Source organism: Podarcis tiliguerta (genome assembly GCF_965153285.1).
Source record: "Podarcis tiliguerta genome assembly, chromosome: 1".
NCBI classification, from domain to species: domain Eukaryota; kingdom Metazoa; phylum Chordata; class Lepidosauria; order Squamata; family Lacertidae; genus Podarcis; species Podarcis tiliguerta.
Window position 1 is genome coordinate 53,361,443 of NC_139534.1, and position 23,598 is coordinate 53,385,040.

The window sequence follows — 23,598 nt, forward strand, 5'->3', positions numbered from 1 at the left end:
CTGGCAAACCAGAGCAGTGCACCGAAATGCCATTTACCTCCCTACCGGAGCGGTACCTATTTATCTACTTGCACTTTGACGTGCTTTCGAACAGCTAGGTTGGCAGGAGCAGGGACTGAGCAAGGGGAGCTCATCCCGTCGCAGGGATTCAAACCGCCTACCTGCTGATTGGCAAGTCCTAGGATCTGTGGTTTAACCCACAGTGCCACCCGCATCCCTATATTTTATATACCGTAAGCAGAGGCAAAAATCTGCAAAGTTAATGTCTAAATTTTGTTAGTCTTACTTTTGGTTCAACGTGGGTAGGACTCATCCCATTCTCCTTGCCCAAGGAAAAAAAGGCAAGAGCAGCTTCTCCTCAGTGGTTTTTCAATGGGGACGGGATTGTGCCTTTATTTGAGTAATAAGATTGCATAAGAGATGCCAAGGGGATAGGTTGCAGCTGTGCTATATATGCATACCATCTCCTTGAATAGAATCCAATTTCAGAGCCTACCTCTTTCTTCCTTGGGTTAGAGAAAGCCTTTTACAGACCTGTGTTTTATAGTCTTACTAGGGACTTGTACTGTAACTCTTTTTAATAAACCTGCATGAAGCTTTTTCTGAAACACACCAAGGTGGTTCGTACATCAAGATAAACCATGGTTTATTGCAACGGGAATGAGCTGCAGCAAGACTCAGGTTTGCACTCTCCCCCTTCCATCTCCTCTGTGGCTTTCGGTTTTGGTTAACCGCAGTGCAGCATTGCAGCCAAACTGTAATCTGCAGTTAATCTTAATCAGGCATAGGCAAACTCGGCCCTCCAGATGTTTTTGGCCTATGACTCCCATGATCCCTAGCTAACAGGACCAGTGTTCAGGGATGTTGGGAATTGTAGTCCCAAAACATCTGGAGGGCTGAGTTTGGCTATGCCTGATCTTAATTGTGGTTTGTTGCAACAAACCAGCTCCATTATTCATGGTTTGAAGTGGACGGCTCGCTACAAACAAATGATAGTTAAGATTAAACACAATTTCGCTTTGGATGTAATGACAAGCTATGGTGAATCTAAAGAAAGCAAAAGCTTCCTGAATCCTCCTTACATCTGTGCTAGAGAAGGAAAACAAGGGCATACAGTAGAGTGCAAGACCAAGGCTCGCTGTGGGTTATTCCTATCATGATACAAAATGGTTTGTACAAATGGTTTGTACAAAGGGTTTGTGGGGTTTTTTTAACTGTACATTCAGTTTTGATGGAAATCATTAGATAGCTCATACTGGTGAGAGAATTGGAACCAAACTAGAGAAGAGAAGACATCATTTACGCAATTATTGCATAAATGCAATAATGTGAATTGTGTTTTAAAGTGAATAGCTGATGTGAGGGCACAATATTGATTGAGCACCTAGCCCGGGGAATAGTGGGTCTCGCTTTGCTGCGCCCCATCCCCAGCTGAGTTCCTGATCTAGCGCTGGCTCCCTGTATCTGCTATTTTCATTGGTGGGATCTTCCATCTGCATAATGGAAGCTGTTATTCCGATGCACCCAATGCATGCCCCCCCCCCCCGTGATAACGACTACAACATAAGGACTATGAAGAGTAAACAGCTAAAGCTACCCACATGCCAGGGGTTTCCTGTCACTTGTTGTTTATTTTTAAGGCGTTCACTCAGTTGCTAATTGCATGAATGGTGTCTCATTTAGTTTGGCCCTTAAGTAGATCTCTGCTAGAAAACTATGCAAGTCAAACAGGCCTGTTCCTCTCTCCACTTTGCTTTTCAAACCAATTCTGTTCAATTAAGGATTCTCTTTGAAAATGTTTTTCCTATTATTAGTATACTTCTCATAGAGCTTGACAGGGACTGAGAGGAGTGAGTTTCTTTGTACCTGACAGTTCTCTGAGAATCTTCAATGCAGCATTTCCATTTAATATAGCTTGGGTTTCCCACAGAGCAAAAAAGGAAAACATTCTTTAGCACAAGAAAAATGGGATGGTCAAACAATAAAATAGACAAAAAGTATTGGGACAGGGAGTAAAATTCTTCTAATGCAACTCCTTCAACTCATTAGATTTAATTTATGATCAAAATAAAATTAAAACATGGATTTTAAATGCAACATTATTATGACAACACACATATTGTAATTTATTAGTTGCTTTCATTATGTATGAAGATTAAAATGCCCAGTTTTTAATTTATAGAACAGTACAACACTATAAGATAAACCGCAATTTATCTTACTTGTTTTTTTGAATTTGAACATGATTTTTAATATGAATGCTTAAAAAAATTTTTTTGCTATTGCATACTCTGTGTTGAGAATGTGAATCGCACACTGTAAATTAAAGGTAGTTAATGGAAAGTTGCATAAGCTGCTAGTTGAAATATAGATAAGGTCAGGGACTAATTTGAACAATTTTAATCCACTTGGTTCTTCATATGCATAAATGAATAGCTTTCAGAAGGATCTCACACATTTCTCTAACCTTAAGTACAATATGAAACTTTCTCACGGTAGTAATGGACCTAAGCATGCAGAAACAGCTCAGTCTTAAAGCCAGAGAAATTATTATCACCTGTGAAATATTATAGTAGTGCATACAAAGAGAACAATAACCATACTCTGGTATTATGCACAACATATAGCCTAGGATCTCATATGGCAAACTCACACAGCAATTCCCATACCAAAGCCTGTCATCTCTCATTGTTTACAGAAGAAAGTGTAGATTTAGAACCCTGGCATCAGGCAGTAACCTGACAATATGCTTTAATCTCCACTGCATCCTTTCATCCCAGAGCACTTTACTTGCTAATGCATGTTGCACAAAGGGACCGCTTCATCCAACTATAAGTATGTCCTCATCTTTAAGAAGACAGCATTCTAATTGCAGAGGAATATTTTCTTATAGATCAAAATAGGAAATTATTATTATTATTAATATTATTCACCCTGAGGTTCCAGGGCAGGCAAAAAATACTGAAGACTTATTTCACGTAATGAGTATACAACCATAACTCAAATTATGATTGGGAGGAAGATGCAGCACCCTTGCTCTGGTGGAATGAATACTGCATCAAATGTGTGCTCAGACATGGAAGAAAAGAGACAAACATAGAACATGTAAAATATATTTAGAAATGTAAAAATTACAGACATGTCCACATTGTCAGGTTGTTCACCAGGGCAAGTTGGTTGGAGCATATCTCAGCGATCCTTGCCTGACTGAACTGGCTCCCAATCAATTTCCAGGCTCAATTCAAAGTGCTGGTTCTGACCTATAAAGCCTTAAGGGGCTCAGGACCACAATACCTCAAGGGCCACTTCTGCTCATATGAAGCAACCCAAACCCTGTGATCATCATCTGAAGCACTTCTTCGTGTGTTTCCCCTAATAGAGGTCTAGAGACTAACAACACAAGTATGGGCCTTTTCTGTGTTGGCTCCGTTTGTGGAATTCTCTCCTCCATGTATGTATGTAGGCCGGGGGGAGGGTTATTGGTTCAATTTTGTTCCTTTTGTTATGTATTTTGTGTTCTCTTCAGATGAAAGGTGCTATACAAATTTAATAAATAATAACAATAACACTATCCATTAATCAGGGCAATGTCTGCATACAACATGGAGGAAAATCTACTCAAGTGGGAGAAAGCTGGAGCATGTCCATTTCATCACTATATCCTTAGTGTGCAAGATACACAAAAGCCTAAACAGCAGCCGAAAGTGAAGCCAGGTCCACAGAAGATTGCTTGCTCAAATCCCCCTCTAGCAGAACACATTAGCTGAATTCGACCCATTACCTTTCCCCCAACCCAAAATAAATCTTATACAGTAGTTTTGTACAAAGTGCTCTCTTTGCATACAAAGTGTCCTTTCTTTTCACCCCCCCCAAAAAAAAACCTCCCCCATGCAAAGCTGAAGTGTACATGACATACCACCAGACAGACCCTATAATCTGAGATGATCTCCACATGTGGGCACTATATACGGATGGTGCCAGTTGTGCTGTGACAGCCTGAGCTGGGCAGTCATTAACACGGGAGGGAAATTTGTGCCAGGTTTGGGGTTTCATATCAATGTGGCTCTGAACTGAATGGATATGCAGTCTAGCGTGTGTGCTCCTTAACTGTCAGAGTCACAACTCCACCACATTTTAGCCATTCCACAGGCCTGTTTCCACTGGGGAAAAAGCTCCACTGTCAGGATGCTCTACCTTTCACTAGCTTACTTATCATGGCATCAGCTTATCCAGTGTTTGCCAGTGTAGTGAGGTTTCTGCAGCCAGCAAATATTCAGTATAAGATTGCTCATGAAGCTTCTGAGTCATTTTGTTAATTTTTATAAGTTCTTAATAATAATAATAATAATAATAATAATAATAATAATAATAATAATTTATTTATACCCCACCCATCTGGCTGGGTTTCCCCAGCCACTCTGGGCAGCTTCCAACAGAATATTAAAATACAATAGTCTATTAAACATTAAAAGCTTCCCTAAACAGCATACCGGTATGTAAAAACATATGGATATGTTTTTACAAAATTTATTAATTGCAGCAAAATCATATTAGCAAAGCACTGAAAACCTGCTGCCTTATCTCCTGTTTCAGGGCAGCCAATAAATTTATTTGCTATCACAGAAGTACAAAATATTTTATGGCTCTTGTACATTTGCAACTAATTATTTCGCAGATAAGAAGCAAGGCTCCCATTCATAAAATACTGGAATGTGAATTCAAATTAACATTCATATTTCTTTTAAAATGGGGAAGGGGAACTGAGGGAGAATAGCGTTCTTATACCCATGTCCTGGAAAATAGGTATCTGTGCAAATAATTCCTCAAACTGTGACCCTTTTATGACATGCTTAAAACCATAGAGTGACAAGCAAGCTTCAGATCAGGAGCAGCCAAAATGGTGCCCTCCAGATGTTGTTGAACTACAACTCCCATCATCCCTGACTGTAGCTGATGGGAGTTAGAGTCCAACAACTTCTGGAGGGCATCATGCTGGCTCTCTCTGCTCTAGTTCAATCCAACTGGGAATATTCCAAATAACCCCACCTGGATTCAGGAGTTAGTAGACTTTGGAATCGGCCACAATATATACTGTATTGGTTTTAAGTACTGAGAAGCAGCTCCCTTTTGCCCACAAATGCAAACACTTTGATCTGGCTCCCTTTCCCTCATTCTCTGATGCAGAGTTCCTAAGTGTTTCTCATGCAGAATCTTCAGACAGCATGCAACTCCATAAATAGCAACCAGCTCTGACCCAGGCCTCCACAGCATGCAAGGGAGAGACTAAGTGGTTTGATAATACCAGCGCAAATATAAAACACCAATCTTGGCAAAGCACCAGAAAGTTAAAGCCCATAAAAGTGCCGATTTTTTGGACATTCTCAGAGTTACAGCCTGAGAGGCAGACTCTACAAAATAACAGGCAGTTTTCAAATGTATGTTTAAATTGGCATGTGCAAATGAGCAAGTATATAGGCTTTGCTCCTTTTGGAAGAGGTAGCAGTTCTGACATTCCCTTTGATCTCTTCCCCACTTGCCACACACACCTGAATACTGTGTCTCTGCACCATCTCAAGGTTTCTATCACAGCTCCACTTTCTCTTTTGCCACTCTACCATCATGCTACACGGCTATCATTTGATTGCATCAATAATGCTTGATTCAAGGCCAGTCCTGTGATAAAGGATGTATGTATACAACCTCAGAGGTTTGTTTTTAGGCAGGAGCAGGGAGCAGAGAACTGCTGTAATATTCCCTTGTGGCCTTTAGAATCAACATCTAGAAACATGTCCCTATCTAGTTTCTGAAATACTTCAGATCATTATTCAGGTTAACTTTTGTCAGCAATTCTCTGAGGACTAACAGCAGGTTTGGCCTTGGGAACAATAAATGCATTTTGGCTCAATGACAGCTGGTTCTCTTTATTTTTGGAGGAGGAGACAAGGTTGGGCTGGCAGCTTCAGCTTGTGTCCTAGACTCTGAGAAAGCCTTAGCCAGCAAATTACCCCTGACAAAGAAGTTAATATTGCCACTTCAGCAAGATGTCCCCACCCCTTCACCTCCCTCAGAAATCTCTACATTCCATAATTCTAGAGGCAGAAAGCCTCAACAATAGATATGTGGCAGCACACAGGAAGGTAGCAAGAAATCAAGATGAGCGGATGTGAAAGCTGCCTGGAATAAAGTGTTTCCTATGTGCCCTCTGTCTCATCATCATCTCTCTCACAAACACAGTAGAAAATGGAAAGCAAACTACTGCAGGGTGGCAACTTCCATCTGCCATTGTTCCACCCTCCTGGCCATTGGAGCTAGGGTTCTGTAGAGAGGAGTTTCTAGCCTTTGGGGTCTTGGTATAAATGGGAAATTGCTGGGTACTAACTTTGGAGATAATACGGAATATTATTTACTAACCTATTGGTGTGCTTTATGCTGAATTAATTTTATTTACTTGTGTTTTAAATGAATTGTTAACTGTTCAATTGTTAGTGTTATGCTGTAGCAATATTTTAGTTTTTATTTTGCATTATTGTCCTTGTACTAATGTACCCTCTCCCTTCCACTCTGGCTAGTACAGCTGCAGCAGGAAGACCCACTGTGCTGAAGACCCTCAGCCCCTCCTGGGATTCCTCTACCCAACTATGACTATTTGGATTGGAGCTGAAGTTATATTTGGATTAGCATTTTCAGATATGCTGTGATTTGTTTTGTGGCACATGTACCTCAAAAAATAGATTAAAAATACTTTGAATAATGATTCTGTGATTAAATACAATGTGGTCATAGTAAACCTTCAGCAATTTGCCTTGCTTTTGACTCCTGGCCAGGAATATCAATTATGTCCATTCTTTTTTCTTCATGACTAAGAAGTGGGTCACAACTCAACTCAGTATTTTTCTGTGGGTGCAGTGAGTGTTGTTACTGTTTCCTGAATTGCGTTAACATACTTATTGTATCATTTCTCCAAATATTTAAACTGCGTTAACTTCAACTTAATAATACAATGTATGTTTCCTCCCAGTTCAGTCAAAGCTAGTAGTAATGAGGCACCATAAACCTTCTCCCTGAACATACCACCGTCTGCCATATCTTATTCCACCAATGGAAACTTAGTCTCAATACCCAAGTATGCTAAGATGCATATCCCAGTGCTTCCCTGTATGCTAAGAAATACCATTTTAAAGTGAATCTAATGTGCCCTTGAATCTAATGCGCACCTCATGAAACCAATAAAGTATTTGCTGGCAAATGTAAATGCGGCATCAAATCTAACGTGCACCCTAATTTTCACGATGTCATTTAGCCAAAAAAAGTGTGCATTACATTTGAGTAAATACGGTATATATTCTTATATATCACAGATGCCAACTTGAAGGTATCCTTACAATTAATTAATAAATATGTCCAGTAACCAAGATACAGTGGTACCTCGTGTTACATATGCTTCAGGTTACATATGCTTCAGGTTACAGACTCCGCTAACCCAGAAATAGTACCTCAGGTTAAGAACTTTGCTTCAGGATGAGAACAGAAATTGTGCTCCAGCGGCGCAGCAGCAGCGGGAGGCCCCCATTAGCTAAAGTGGTGCTTCAGGTTAAGAACAGTTTCAGGTTAAGAACGGACCTCCAGAACAAATTAAGTTCTTAACCCGAGGTACCACTGTACTAGTTTACCTTTTGATAATGCCTCCCTACTTAATAATTGCTTAAGATTCTTTTAGTATATTTGGGCTAGCAGTAAACAGCATGGTAACTGGCACAACCCTTGCAGGTGTCAGGCATGCCAATTTGACATGTGCGAAGCTCACAAATCCTTTCATTGTTTAGAGTGCAGACCATGGAATAGAATCCATGCAAAAAAACAGACACACAGAGAAATGCTGGTTTTACCATTTGGCATGACAACAATTCTAGTCCACACATTCTTGTCCTTGAGAAATGCCTTGTGTATAGAAACTAACTTTCTGATACAAGACAGCTGTTTCTTTGAATAGCCAGCAACATATGAAGCGTCTATTGCTCTCTATGAAGGGCATTCTCTTCCCCACATTTTTACATTATAATATTATGTTTACAGGAGCTAGAGATAAGTAGACAGAGTATCTGTACATTCCCAGGCTTTTTATTTATTTAATAGATTTAAATGAGGGTAGATACCGTAGCAGGTGGAGTCAAAATCTATTCAATAAAAATAAAAAAAAAACAGATACAAGTTATTATGCCAGTCTTGAGGTTCTTTAGAAATCATAACCTAAGAAAGTGGGTTAAAGTCTTTTAGGTAAAAATAATAATAATGAAGTCAACTTAAGTGATTATGCAAATCACAAAACTATTTCAAAATCATTTCCGAACAATAACCTGAGTAGAATGTCAAAATCTGAGGAAAGAGTAAAACAGAACAAAATCTGCAAGACGCAAGCTTTGTGTCTTTTCTTATATCACAACAGGCACCTGATTTTCTTAATGCAGTGTCAGGGTTCAACTCTGACCAGAGCTCATACAAAGGTCTCTTCAGCTGGGGAGCAGATCTCTACAATGCTGATGATCCTGAGGAGCCACTGAATCTGGACATCCCTGACTGGATGTCCTCCCCACAACACTGCCTGGATTACTACACAGCTCTCAGACTCGCCCGCCATCTCCCCCAAAGTCCACAGGAACAGAGAAGATGGTGAGCTAGGCAGGAACTTCAGAAAAAACTGCTTCCAAAGTGCCCATATAATTGCCTGAGACATTACATGGAAGCACCTGCATGGATCATGGCCTAAGAGCCTGGAAAGGGTGAGCCTCCAGCTCCTACATAAATTTCAAGCCTAAGCTACTTCATTGCTGCAAAAGCAGATCCAGTCTTCCAGATCTGGAGCAACAACACTTGGCTGGATCTCATTATTCAAACATATGTTTGTTGTTAACACTGAAATACAAAATTATTAATTTCATTATGAAAGCGTAAATCATTTGAGCTGTGCATGTTAAATTACCCTAGGATGGCTAGTGATGGTGCAGAGCATTCATTCTTTTGTTTTCTTTACCACTTAGTGCAAATACTCATTTGTTTTGCTTTAAAATGAATGAATGCTTGTATATTTTAAAATACATTTTATTGAGAGTTGGGATTCAATAGATTTATGCCACCTTCTTAAGAATTGTCTTATAAATTGGTTCATGCTTTAGAAGAAGAGAAGAGTTTGGATTTGATATCCCATTTTATCACTCCCCTTCAGGAGTCTCAAAGCGGCTAACATTCTCCTTTCCCTTCCTCCCCCACAACAAACACTCTGTGAGGTGAGTCAGGCTGAGAGACTTCAAAGAAGTGTGACTGGCCCAAGGTCACCCAGCAGTTGCATGTGGAGGAGCAGAGACACGAACCCGGTTCACCAGATTACGAGACTACCGCTCTTAACCACTACACCACACTGATATTTGGGCTTATCTGAGCAGCTGATGAGTCCAAGGAGGCTTAAGCCAGAAAGGACTTTAGGTTCTTCATAGGCCCTGGCTTCTAGATGGAGGCCTTATATCGCAATTTTTGTTTGTGTGCATTTTAAGATTTGAAACCTTTCCAACCCATTGGGTCATTAGAAGAACTTGTAACTAAGAACTTTCACCAGTGTTTGGTTATTTCCTCTTCCCTCACAATCCATTTTCACTTTGTGCCATTTTAGGCTCTACACGTAAGGGTATAAACAGCCTTGTTTATAGTGATCTGGAAGCTGCCCTGGTAATCAGTTTTGGCTGGAGAGTGGGATTTTAAATTTTTATTTTATTTTTAAAGACAAATCTTTAAATAACTGATTGGGCTCAAGAGCTACAAAATGGCTAAACAGGATCTCAACCACACTAACTGATTGTCATTGTGTGCTGGTACAGCCTGCTTGTACCACTAGAAAAAGTAGCTCTCACAATGAAAGAAAAATGAGGTTTGGAAGATTGGTTCATACATGCGTCACACTTTTTCTATTGCATGAAAGCAGTTTATGGATCTGCTTCCCCAAAGAGACATTAAAGTTTTGGTCTTTCTTTCTGAGAGAGAAAACCTGGCTAAATTTAAGTGGTGCCACTTTTAATACATTTTAGCTCAAAGGTCTGAAAAACATTTCTTTTCTACAAAAGATTTTTTTTTAAAAAGCAACTTCAGGCAGCCTCAGATGGAAAATGCAACCTGTATATGATGACTTTCTTTTATGGGGATTAGTATATGGACTCATTAAAAAGAAAACTGAATTCCAAGCACCTTTTGTGTTCACTGTGATAAGATGATTCAGTTCAGCTGTAAAGTGCAACCCTTTCCCGATCTTTGCTACTGTCTTATAATTGTCCAATGATGTTATGTAGCTCTTGCTTCTGCACTTTCCTTGCACAAATGGAAGAGAATTACTAGCTAACTCCAATCATACCAGTCTTGGAAGAAGCCTTTGAATTGTATAACAAGGAGACTCCATTTTTAGTTGAGAATACTGAAAAATACTTAAAGATGAACAAAGCAAGGAAGTGTGCCTGAAATCCTACACACATGTATCTGGAAGAAAGTCCCACAGAGTTTCTGAATAGTATAGGATTTGCACTGTATACCTATTTACCTGGGAGTATGGCCTGCTTCACTGAATGGAGCTTATTTCTGACTGTATAGGATATCTGCATAGGATTGCACTGTGCATCATTGTCATTCACAGCAATTTATAGCTTCTGGGATCATGCTGGGCAGAAAGCTCATTGTAGCAGAGTTTCTGTGTGCACATGTAACAGAATTCCATAGCACCACAGGCTATACTACAGGCACTTACACCCCAAGGGGAACATTTGACTCCCATCTGGAATTAAAAGTTTTATTGAACAAAATTAAGCTGGGAATTAATTAAGACTATGTTGTCCTGCAGAGCTTGTGTCTTTAAATTTGGCAGGCGCTGGTCTAGAATGTTGTCATGCTGTTTGGTGCTGCCATCTCTCCCTCTTTGCATTTGTGTAGTTTCATATCAAAGCCACATGCTACATTTACTACATCAATATAAATGCACTATTAGACCATCATCTCCTCTGGAGTACAGGGCTCCCTCTCCTTTCAGCCAAAAGGAAGTGCAGAAAAGTGAATAGAGTATTATTCTCATCTCTGCTCAGCTATCAAGCTCCCTAGGTGGCCTTGGGCAAGTCTCTTTCAACCAAAATCAGCGGGCAGTTCAAAGTTTTAAAAATGCCACTCAGAGCTCCTTGGAGGAAGGAAAGGTTACAAATGAAACAAACAAATTACCGTATTTTTCGCTCTATTGGACGCAGTTTTCCCCCTCCAAAAATGGAGGGGAAATGTGTGTGCGTCCCATGGAGCGAATGCAGGCTTGTGCCATAGCCGCACGCAACCCCTCCGGTAGGGAGAGGCTGCACGGGGCTATGGCTTCTTTAGCCCTGCGCAGCCTCTCCCGGCAGGAGGGGTTGCGCGGGGCTAAAGAGGAAGCCAAAGCAGCCAGTGGGATCCATCCCGCTCGCTGCCTTGGCTTGTGCCATAGCTGCGCACAACCCCTTGGGCAGGGAGAGGTTGTGCGCAGCCTGTACGCTGCTCTTTGGGGCTGGGGGGGGGAGATTTTTTTAATTGATTTCCCTGTCTAAAAACTAGGTGCGCCCTATGGTCCGGTGCGCCCTATGGTGCGAAAAATACAGTAATTAACAGACACAGAGCTTGGTCAGACAGGGCAAGCAGGAACATAGATAAAGCAATTAATCCATGGTGAAGGGTTGGATGAAACAAAGGTAGTCTCAAAACTCCTCTGAACTACTAAGCTCTCCCCTGTCCTATTAAAAATCAGTTAATTTTTCCTGACTATATTAACTCATCCATCATGGCAGTGACACTGCCCTACTGCAAAGTAAAGCCAAGGGTAGCAGTAATTTAGCAAATAATCCCTCTTGAGCTGCAGGAGTAGTGAGCAAAGGAAGCATTGGGCTAAGACCTGTTAATACACAAAACAGTTTCTCAGGAGCAAACAAACTGCAAAGCGGATATTGTAATTCTAACCTACATACAGTACATTCCAAAAAGGCACACCGACTGGAGTGTCCTGTGTCAATTAATCTGCATCAGCATGGAACAAACACAAATGCTCCGCATTCATCTTACACTAAAAATAGATGAGTTACATAAAACAAAACAGCATCTCTCACACTCATACACAAAATGCCTTGGAAATTTCCCCTTACACACACAACCGTCTCACAAATTTCAGTGCTGCCATCTCTCATAATTTATATTACATGTCCAAATCTCTTTTGGAGAGGCTAGAATTCCATTCCTGGAGTCAAGTGTGCCTGTCTTCTTTTAATTTAGGGTCCACATGCATCAAGGTCAACAGATTCCATAACACAGAACGATACGAACAACTGGTGAGACCTAGGCCGGTGTCAGTATGCTCAAAACTCCACCCCAATGTCTCACTATGATTTTTAAACTCAGTCAAACACACCTCCTAGGTTTACCACCTGTATACTAAGCTAGAATTGCATGAGCACATCAAGAGGCATTTTGGGTGGCTGCTCTTCAACTTCTTCTGAAAAAGAAAATCCAAGTCTGGTTCTTTCAAGAATAGTGTTTTTCTTTCGTTCTTAGTATCAGCTCATTTGAGATAGCCAAGGGTTAGACTAGTCAGCGAAGGTAGCTACTTGATTTAATTGGATGGTTTTATAAACCTATTTTTACTTTTATATATTGCTACCTGCCGTAAACCTTTGGCATGAGGTGAGCTACAATTTAATAGAAGGATTTTTATTATTTAAAAATCCCTAACTTCACAGCATGTGGTATCACACTTGCTTTGATGCAATGTAATTTAACCTCCCATAAATGATTCAGGATGAATACTCAACATACATAATAACGTATCTCGATTCTGTAAAGGAATAATGTTCAAAATAAATTATGCAAACTAATATGACTTATAAAACTTTTAACTTGCAACTCTGCTGCAGAATTTAATTTGAAACTGAATTATTTCAAAAATTGCTCCTGGATTTGTCTTTGAAAGAAACATATACTTTGGGTCCAAAGAACCATGAGCAGAAGGAGAAAATATTGATAGTGGTGTTCTGAAAGCTCTTGAACAAGTGCTAGCAGACTCCTCACGGTGTAGGGCTGCAATGTATTGAGGGTTGTGTTACAGTATGAACAACATGGTGAAGAATACAAGATGTAAACTCTACAGTGAGCTGTAACAAGGTCTGAAGAAAGAGCTTGTGCAAAGTCACACAGACTTCTGATCTCATGACATGTTCTTCATTAAGGCAGGAAAGAGTGCTTCTGCTTTCAGAAGAGACCTTCAAATTCACGTTCATGTGTGGTATGAGAACAGATAGGTAACGCTGATAGAAATGTAGCTTTAAAAAATCACTCTATGAGAGGAACCCATGAAGAGAACAGAAGCTCCATATTGTGAATATGGGGATATTGCTAAGTAATGCCCAAAACAATCCTTACCCAGAGGAGCTGCATTTAAAAAGAATAAATTTTGATTCCCATGAATTCAAAACCTGTTTCAAGATCGAAAATGCTACACCAAATTCACCTTATGAGGCATGACTGAAGATTAATAACTCAAGATTTACCTTTCCATTTGTCTCTTTATTAGGCTAGACATAAAAGTTAAGAGAATCATGTGCGCACACATACGCACAAACAAAAACCTGCAAAACGACATAGTTGTGTTGCAGCAAATCATCAATAAGATCCACAAAGATGATTAATTAAGAAAGGGTAGCATCTGGGAATTTACAACACCAGAGGTAATTCTTCAAATGATTTTACAATGGACAAGCAATTTAATGCAAGTTTCCAATGCTGTGGTATAGCCAAAGAGACTAATGTGGTCTCTGGTTGTATTAACATCGAGTAATGAGAACATAAAACAATTTACCCCTGTTAATTGTTTACAGCAGTGGCAAGATTCCTTCTAGAATACTGCACAGAGTTCTGTATTCCACATTTAAAAGAAACTGGAAAACTGGAGAGATTACAGAAGAGGCGCTACAATACTTAAGTCTGACAACAGCAAATGTAAAAAAAAACTTTATTTTGCCTGTCCAGTGCAAAACCACTTTTCTCTCTCATATATATAGTAAATTGGATTAATCTATGACCCATCAAACCACACACTGACACAGCTCAATATCTTTGTATGCCATCCCACCAGAAGCAGTAAACCACCTGTTTTTGCAGCCTGTCTGGGGATGTGGAAGCGGAGTGTTGCCAATCATTTGCCAGGACACAATTCAAGGATGGTGGTCTGTGTTTGACCTTATGGAACACAAGTTGTGCTGGGCTCCATTAGGAAGCTCAGCCCATTGATGAGGTTAATGTGTGTTTTCTGTACTCAAGTTCTACCAAGGGAAGTGACATCTAGTGCTTACAGATTAGAAATCTTACACAAGGCTCATGAAAGCTAGCAGTTAAAATATGTATATTATGATACATGAGGGTTCTGTGGCTGGAGTTTCCCTCACCCCCCTCCCAATTTCTTAAAAAGTAGTCACAGGGCGTGGGGCAATTTGGATTTGGGATGTGGTAGGGGGGAAGGGATCTAACTATTTGAACCTGTATTTATTCTAATCTCTTCCCAAGAATGCTATTGACTATAAAGAGGGAAATATATGAACACTGTGTACTTGTTAAGACTTCCTCTTTGCACCCAACAGCACTTTCAGAGGGAAATTTGGATTGGGGCTGCAACACACACACAAACTAATCTTGCCACTGGTCATTCTCCCCTCCACTTTCCTCAAGTAAGGCCCAGCACGTATACTGCTAGCTTCTGAATCCACCAACCTCTTGAAAAGCATGGTCTGGCAAGAAATTTGGAAAAGCTCAGGACAGAGTTCCACCAAGAGACAGCCATCTATGCCTGCCCCAATGTCTAGCAACACCCCCCCCCAAAAGGTGTCACACTAGGTACCTTCCAAATATCACATGGGTGCTGATTAATCAAAAGGAGCAGGTGCCACTGAAGACAATGCGTGAGGCATCCCTTCCAGATCAGGGGTACATTTGATCCCCCAGCGACCCTTGGAAAACCTGCAACTGACTTTCCTTACAGCTGTACTCTTGAGAAGATGAAAACACCTTGTTGTGAGTAATTCACATAGAAGCAGGCAGGCTTGAGTCACCCAGCTCCATTTGTTTTCATTCTGTTTTGTCCAATTGTCTTCTTACCTTCTCTTGTTTATTCTTAATAAAAAGTCTAATGTAATTTGGCTGCTGGGGTTTGAAGTGTGGTTTTGCCAAACACGGTGATTCTGGTAATTTCCCACATGTGCTACTAGGGAAGAAGAGTGGGTTTCATGGAGAGGCAGTTGGATGTGGATGCTAACAGAGGGAACTGGCTCAGAAATACAGGGTGTTTGTCTCAGGACAGCAGGCACCAATACTTCTTTGAGCACCCCAGGTTCCCCTCCCATGTGGAGCTGTAAGTCTGAAACAGAGTGGTGGGGGCAGCAACTATTGGGAAATTAAGAGAGAATTGGCCAACCCTACAGGGCTGTTATGCAGCAGTTGCGCAAGGAAGGTTGCCAGCAGTTCTTCCTAGCCGCCTCCCCTTTTGTTACAACCACAAAAACTCATTTTCTTTTCAAGAAAAAAAGGAGAGAGTTCCAACCACAGGACTCCCATCCATGTTGATGACTCAATGAAAGGCTCCAGCTCAGGGGGAACACTTTGCACACAGATGGTCCCATGTTAAATCTCCAGTTAAGGTTTGGAGTGTCTGAAACCTTGGGCAGCCGCTGCCAATCAGTGTAGACAGTAATGAGCTATATGGAGTGATAGTCTGACTTGGCACAAGGCAGCTTCCTATGTTCGGATGGGGCACCCCAAGTTTGTTGTAGAACATGTTTATTGCTCTGATAATAATCTAACTGTATTTTTATTATTATTATTAAAGGAGAGAACTCATTACATAGAGTTTGGCCCATGCTGCAAAGGGCTCCCCTGCTTTTAAGATTATTATTTCACATACCACTGAATGCCAAAACAGCTCTACAATGGACAGAGTGAATCAGGTGTGGATTCTCCAGTAAGAAAAAGCACACAGCACTTAAAGCAATGGATGTGTTGGCTAGCATCAGATTGGGCAACTTTAAAAACCAAATACTGTACAACAGTGAGCCAATAATGAAGGGCTTCTTGCTTTATCACACTAAATATGTTGGACTGGGTTCAGACCACTTGTATCAACTCACTAAGAATTCAAAATTTAAAACAATATAGCCTCACACAATCCTTTTGTACAATTCTTCTTTGAAAGCAGAAGAAAAGGTAACATATTATTTGCCCAGCCATTTCACAGTTTCAGTAAAAGTTCACACTGTAGAATATGTAAAGGAGTTCCAGCTTAGCCAGTAGGCTCCAGCACATGGATCAGTATGGAAACATAAGGTTTTAGGGCCAGTCTCCTGAACCCTAAGATCCGGAGACAAAAGAAAACAACCTGAACAGACCAAGCCATATCCAGATGCGACTCTTCAATCGGAGTTGGCATATTCTCCAGCTCTAATTTCAGTATAAAACATATTGGCTAAGACTTGTATTTGGTCTGAAAACGCATTTCCTCCAGACTCCCCCCCCCCCCCGTGTTATCAACATTTCACAAGTTGATGCATTCCATATGAAAAGAACACCCACTTGCAAGAACGTCCAGCTGGGGAAACAGTGACATAGTCTGTCAAATTCAGGTTCAGTTCCTTCATTGCTTTTCAGGGCTAGCCTGGGAATCAAACTGCACAGTAACTTCTAATTATTTAATCTACGTAGATTGTTCACTAACTTATGAAAAACAGTATTCAGAATATTTCAGTAAAATAATGCATTTATTGAGTACTATTATAGCAACAAATGTGATTTTTCCACCGCTACCACCATCAATAACATACAAACTTAAGTCATAACAAAATCAAAGGAAAGCCATACGTATATCCTTTCATGTCCCGGTTCAGGAAATATTTGCCAAGGTGACATAAAACAGAACAGACACAAATCACATCTACTTGTATGAAACATACTATTATATTAGCATGCCAGTCATCTCCAACTTTGGGGAAATAGTTCCTTGATAGATGGTTGCATGGCAGCTCAAGGCTAAAGTATGAGACTAGACTAGACAGGCCTTACAAGAGTTTCAACATGTTCAGTACAAAATAAAAAATAAAAAAGCAAGCCGACTCCTCCCCTCAAAAAGCTGATATGAGTTGGTATCTAACCAATATGGGTTTAGATTGATATGGTAGTAAACTATATGCATTGCACTGAGCTTCCTAAAGGAAGGGGAGGAACCACAACTCAATGGGAAGGACACATGCTTTGCCTGCAGATGATCTCCAGGTACAATCCCTGAAATCTTCTGTTAAGAAAACTCAGGTGGCAGAGTCTGCCTGAAGCCCTGGAGAGCCACTGCAGCCTATGCTGAACCAGATGGACAAATAGTCTGTCCTGATATAAAGCAGCTCCCTATCTTATTTGAGAATGTGATGCTGCCGACCAACCCTAACCTACATACCTGAGTACTTTCTTATTTAAGGATACTTTATATGGAGCATTTTCTCCTGAGTAGAGGATAAGCCACATACGAAATAGACTTTAGTCCCATCTCAATCTTCTAATACCAATAATTCCCTCCAATCACAACAGCCACCAGTCAAGGAAAGAATGCCACAGAATTTGTCAAAATTGCTCCACATCCCAGTTACAGCAGCACCACTGGAAGAAGCAAGGCAGTGTGATTGCTCAACTCCTGATGTGCCTGCCATTTGCAAGGGGCCATGGATAGTGTCAGCACAACACCATGTCTGGCACAGGGCGGTTGTGTGTCAGTCCTTTAGATTATACACAAACAATGGTGGCACAAATGGAAAAGCAGAAAATATGGATGAAAAAATCCCAGGCTAATTTAGAGGTAGCCTATTTAGGCAGTGCCACAAGACAGATGGGATCACAGGCAGATTTGATGCTTACTGTGGAGGGAGCGCAAGATGGGCTGGCGAAGGAGGTTGATCTGGGCACTGCGAATGGTTTGTAGAGGGACTGCAGATACAACACAATGAAGAACAAAGCATAAGAACTAAGAATAGGCTGTTTTTAGGCACATTATACACAATTGGTTGGTACAAGAGAGAGAGAGAGAAAGCTAATAATAGCACAGCCCGCAACGGTTAACAGATATTTAGGCTAAGAAAAACAAGGGTATTTTTTTGTAAGTCCCATATCTTTTGTCTCTATATTTCTACCCCTTCTCTAATTTCTGACACATCGGAGAAGATGCACAATTTGCAGAGATAGCAGGGAGTCAAATCGGGGGTTTTTAACGTATTACCAAACAATAACAGTTGTCTTTTCCACAGACAGATAGTGTAGATTATACATAAATCAGGCACTGAATTTTTCTTTATCTATACAGATAGGGAAAAAATAGCAACAGCCTTGCTACTGGACCTTTCCACCCTCAACAGAAGAAACATGTTTTTGGAGACTGGGAGAGAAACACTTACACTGCCCTTTTCAGTATAGATATTTGACTAAGTCCCAGACAAGATATTTATTTTATAAGTTTTGTGATAACAATAATTTATGACTCTGACCACAGATAATGAATAGGTATGAAAAGTGTTTGTGTGTGTGTGTGTTGGAAAAGGATACCTATATAATGCAGCCATAAAACTGAGAGTTACTGCTAATAGGCAGGCAGGCAGCCAGGCAGCCAGGCAGCCAGGCAGGCAGAAAGACTTTGTTCATCCCTGCTTTTACAGATTATTTTGTATGTGGTTATGAATTGTACACACACAGAGAGAGAGACACACACACACCACAGAAATAACAAGCAGAAGCTCAATTAACACAATGCATTAAATGGTGTATGCCCAAACTCTTCTCCCCAATCACATTTAGATGGGAACAAGTCCTCCTCAATGTCACTGATGATTTCCCCTATGACATCACAGTCCAAGGCTGCAATCCTAAACTTGTTCCCTGCAATTACTTCAAAGTAAACATGCACAGTGAAATCCCTGAGACATCCACAAAGCGTATCACACAATTCTCTCATATTCAAAGTTTTGCAGACATTATTTATAACCACAGGTATACCATTATTTATATCAATAGTTATTATTATTATTTTCTAATTACCTTTACTTAAAAGAAGGAAGGCAATCCTAGGGTGAAAGATGACTATATTAAGAAATAGGAATTGCAATACCATACCATTTGCAGACTGAGAACTGCTTGGCATCTAAACTGATACAGTCTTACTGTCTACACTAACTGTATTTGTCACACCAATAAATATGAGCAGACAAAAGTTGCAGCCCAAGGTTCCCCTGCAGGCCAAGCAAGTAAAATACTCTTCGTCCATTATTTGTCGGTTTCAAGCCTCTGCTGTTCTGAACACTGAAGGTGCCAAACTGAAGCCTAGAGCTGTTCTGAACAAACAAGCCCACAACTATATAGATAGGTAGGTACAGCAACCACATTAACCCACATAAACAATGCAGATCACAAGATGACGTTTAAGGCTTCAGCCTCCTGCATCTCTTTATTTATTTCTCTCATAATATTTATATACCACTTGATTGAGGTTTTTCTACAAAGCAGTGACATAACAAAGTGCATTTTTAAAAAATCTAGGAAAATGGCAAAAACTTTAAAATCAGATTTGGTTCATGACATCTTTGTTATGCCCTTGTGACAGAATGTATGAGCTATAGAATGATTTCTGTAGAATGCGGAGGGAGATAACTTGCAACTTCAGTTTGCTTACACATGCTTATTGTGAGGACAAACAAATTATGGGGCTAAAAAAATCCAGCACATGAAATGTTAGCTCGCTATTTAGATAAGAAGTTAAAGGGAGAGTCCTGCTCTGTGCAAAAAAAATACAGGTTAATCGTTACTGGTTTTATGTAACATCAGCACAGAAGGCTCTGTCCTTACCTTGTCTTTACTCCTGTAAAAACAAACACACTTTTTCTAAAATTGAATGACTGAAAAAAGCTATATTTACAATATAAAACAATGTCTTGCCTGCACCCAACAAATGATACAAAGCTACTACAACTTGCTTACATCAGCCCATGCGACCCACACATCTCCTCTATCATAGGATCTCCTCAAAATAGAGATGCTCCAATGCTGAATCCCATTAACTGAGTATTACAAATGTGTGGGACAATATAATATTGCATCACTTAGTGCTCCTTTCCAGGTTTGGGACATACATTTATACAAAAGGAAGCAGGAGCAAGCTATAAATCACACGTCCAAACAGGTTCCAGGGGGCAAGTGTGCAAGAGGCAAATCCGGGAGGGGGCGGACCTCTTATTCTACTGTACGCAGCAAAAGCAACAAAGTCTTGTAGCACAAGACATTTATTGTCTTGAAGGCACTACAAGACACCTTGCTGAGGGGAACGGTAGCACAGCTGAATTCAAGCAGGCATGCTGTCTCCCAAGTCCTGACATCGACACCCCTAACATAACAGTGTGTGGGAGAAGGAGACGTGGTTAGGTGTCTGGGAAAGGTTACCCACCACAAAGGCTCCCTTTCGAGATTCCACTTCCAGGTGCGCTGCTGGGAATGGGACAGTTCCAAAATCTTGTAAGAGGCAGATTCACACGCACACGCAAACTCCTAACTTTGCCTTCTCCTCAGCCCCATCGCTCCCGCGCCTTTCCCGTCAGCAACCTTGGCTCGGATCTAGGGGGCAGCCGAGAATCTTAACTTCTCTTCTCAGTGGGCCAACGCCAACCCCCTGGCTGTCAACCTCGGAGAAGGTGGGGGGCGGCGGCAATAAGGAACTGCAAGCCTTCCCCTCTCTTAATTCCCCCCTCGGTGTTCCTCACCGCCACAACATCCGTTCGCTCTTATAAGAACCCCGCCTGCTTGGGGCGGCAGATGACTGCGACATCGCGACCTCCCCCTCCCCACCTCCTCCTCCTCCAGCAGCCCGAGCCACCACCTGCCCGACTCCATCCCTCGCCGTGCGCTCCAGGTGCCAAGCGGCGTCTCTCCCTGGTCAGACTCACCTGCCTGGGGCACCAGCAGCACAGAGCGCGGGGCGGCGGTGAGACAGAGACCCGCGGGGGCCCGGGTGGTCCTGGGAGCGCTGAGCGGAGCCGCCCTGCCAGCCGGCGATATAAATAACATTATCTGGGCGTGCAGGGACATTCCTGCCCAGGGACAGCTCTGCTGCCCGGCCCAGATAGCCCTGCTCCCTCCGGGGAGGGAACAGAGGGAAGGGGGGGGAGGCGGGCGGGGGAGGAGGCGCCTGCCCTGCAATGCAGCACAGCGGCCCCCCCAGGCCAGCGCCAGCAGCGGCACCTGGCGATGCCCAGCACAGCAGCCGCCGCCGCCGCTGGTACCTGCCTCTTGCTGCTGTTGCCCAGAGGCTGAAAGGGAGTCCTTCTCCGTTCCTCACCAAAACAACCCCCCACCCTCACCCGCTCCCCTAAGGCGGGCGGCGCCCGGTGCAAGGCGAGAGTGTGTGAGGTCGCTTTCTCCTCAGGCACAGCAGCCCTTGCACGAGGCGCTCCAGGGAGAAGGAGGAGCAGGGAAAGCGCCGCGCGCGCTCCAGACCGCAGGAGCCACAAGCAAAGGCAGAAAGCGGCGGGGCGGGGGGGCACAAGTGGGAAAAGGCGCCAGAATCTTCTCTCTCTCGAGGCGCGAGTGTGAACGCCAAGCTGTGAGGGAGATTTGCCACAGGCAGGCTGGCAGCGTGCTGCTCCGGCGAAGCGGGAGTCGCCTGGGATACCCCGGGCAAATGACTGGAAGGGAGGGAGGGAAGCCGTCCTTGGCTCCTCCCGCCTCTTGCAAAAACGCGCGCCGCTCCGTTAGGCGACTGACGGGAAAACGCCGCGGTGTGTTGGTTCCCCCCTTCGCCTGACCCACCACGCGCGGCTAAAAGGCCAGCTAGGGCGCTGGGTGGCCGTATGCCAGAAAAACAGCCTCACTGGTTAAAAAGAATTGGCAGTTTTCCTCACGCACACGCGCCCCGCCCGCGCGGCTGTATCTCTGCTTCCCGCTTTTTTCCCTCAGCGAGTGGAAAATGGGAAGTTTACAGGTTCCAAGCCCCGCGCGCGCCCCCGGTGGGCTTTTGTGTGCGTTTTCGTGCTGCCCACCGAGCAAGTTGTCTCGAGAGGAGCTTCTTCCTTCCTTCACTTGCAGCAGAAATCCCAAGTCACGGCGATCGATCAAGCTAGCGCTGCTGCCTTCAACAATCTGTTCCGCATCAGAACCAAAGCGCGGCAGGCAGCAGAGGCAGCAATAGCTGGATCCCCAACGGCCTCTGCTGCTGTACCACGGGCGCAGCAGCATTTTCCTGCGCGGCGAAACTACAAGGGAAAGGCACACCGAGGACTGAAACGCTCCTTACAGACTCAACACGCGAGACAAGAATTTATGCAAGCGGAGGGAGGCGATTGACTCACACCTCTAAGAGCTGCAGAGACGCTCGTGGGCATCGGACGAAGGCTGAATCCGCTTTTCAGGTCCCGGCTGCAGCAGGATTGTTGCAATGTAAACTCCTGCTTCTCCCAAGTCAACAAATCCCGTTCGCTAAACGAAAGTTGCTTGTGTGGCAGACGGTCACCATTGACACAAACACATGGTTTGCTCCCATTAATGTCCTGTCGCTAAGACATGCTTAGAGGAGGTTGTGCATGCAGGAATTAATGTTCTAGATAGCTTTAGACGTTTTTAAAAAGTAATAAACAAAATTTACGGTATTTATGTGCATAACAAAAATACTGGAATATTTTAAATGGAAACCACTGGAGCATCTTGACGCCTATTCAGGACCAAGAAGCAGAGGAACAGTCTAGAAGGAGTGGGCAGAAGATAGACGGGGATCTACTCTGAGTGATTTGTAGAGGATCAGCAAGGATTCTGACTCCCAGTTGTTTAAGAATAAATAACACAAGCAAAAAAATATATCCCTTGCTCTCATCTAAATTAGGCTACTAATATGAAGAAAGGTTGGAGATGGGGTACAAGAACTAGGTTTTTACAGGGGTTTTAGGATTTACTCAGATGTGTCCTGTTCTTCAATCCTAAGGGTATGTTGTCCCACACTCAATACTATTTTGCACTTGGCTCCAGTGCAAAGATATTGTCAAGGCTGAAGTCTGCCTGCTGGTGGTCTAGAACACATCTTCTTAAGAACATAAGAAAAGCCCTCCTGGGTCAGGCTAAAGTCCCATGTTTTTCACAGCTGCTTTTCTGGTGCTTATGGGAAGCCTGGAAACAGGCCATGAGCACAACAGCACCCCCCCCCCCCCAATTTGCAATTACCAGCAATTGGTAATCAGAAGGATACAACCTCAGATTCTGGAAGCAATACACAGCAATATTATTATTATTATTATTATTATTATTTAGTATTTATACCCTACCTTTCCCCCAAGCAGAACTCAAGATGTCTTACAGAGAAAAACAAGAATTGCTGAAAACAAAACAAATATAAACAATTAAACATGAACAGAATTAAAACTATATACATATATAAAATCTGTTCAAAACATACAAATAATTATGATAAAAACAGCACAACACCAGCCCTTGCATTAAAAGCAGTCAATTTCCTAAATC

The 23,598-nt window shown here is 42.3% G+C and overlaps 1 protein-coding gene across 23 annotated transcripts in view; it reads right to left on the reverse strand.

Annotated features, from left to right (window-relative positions):
• SPTB (spectrin beta, erythrocytic) overlaps window positions 1–22,377 on the reverse strand; it is a 92,541-nt gene extending 70,164 nt beyond the window's left edge. For 4 of the 23 annotated variants that reach the window (XM_083442600.1, XM_083442615.1, XM_083442602.1 and 1 more), the window contains exons 1-2: window positions 21,039–21,768; window positions 17,974–18,042 (exon numbers count right to left, since the gene is read on the reverse strand). The gene's annotated coding sequence lies outside the window, so the exon portion shown is untranslated. Of the gene's footprint in view, window positions 1–17,973; window positions 18,043–20,542; window positions 20,655–20,971; window positions 21,769–21,962 lie in introns of those variants that run through there. The other 19 variants (XM_083442596.1, XM_083442605.1, XM_083442607.1 and 16 more) reach the window with 15 other exon arrangements.
• Window positions 22,378–23,598: the final 1,221 nt, after the last annotated feature.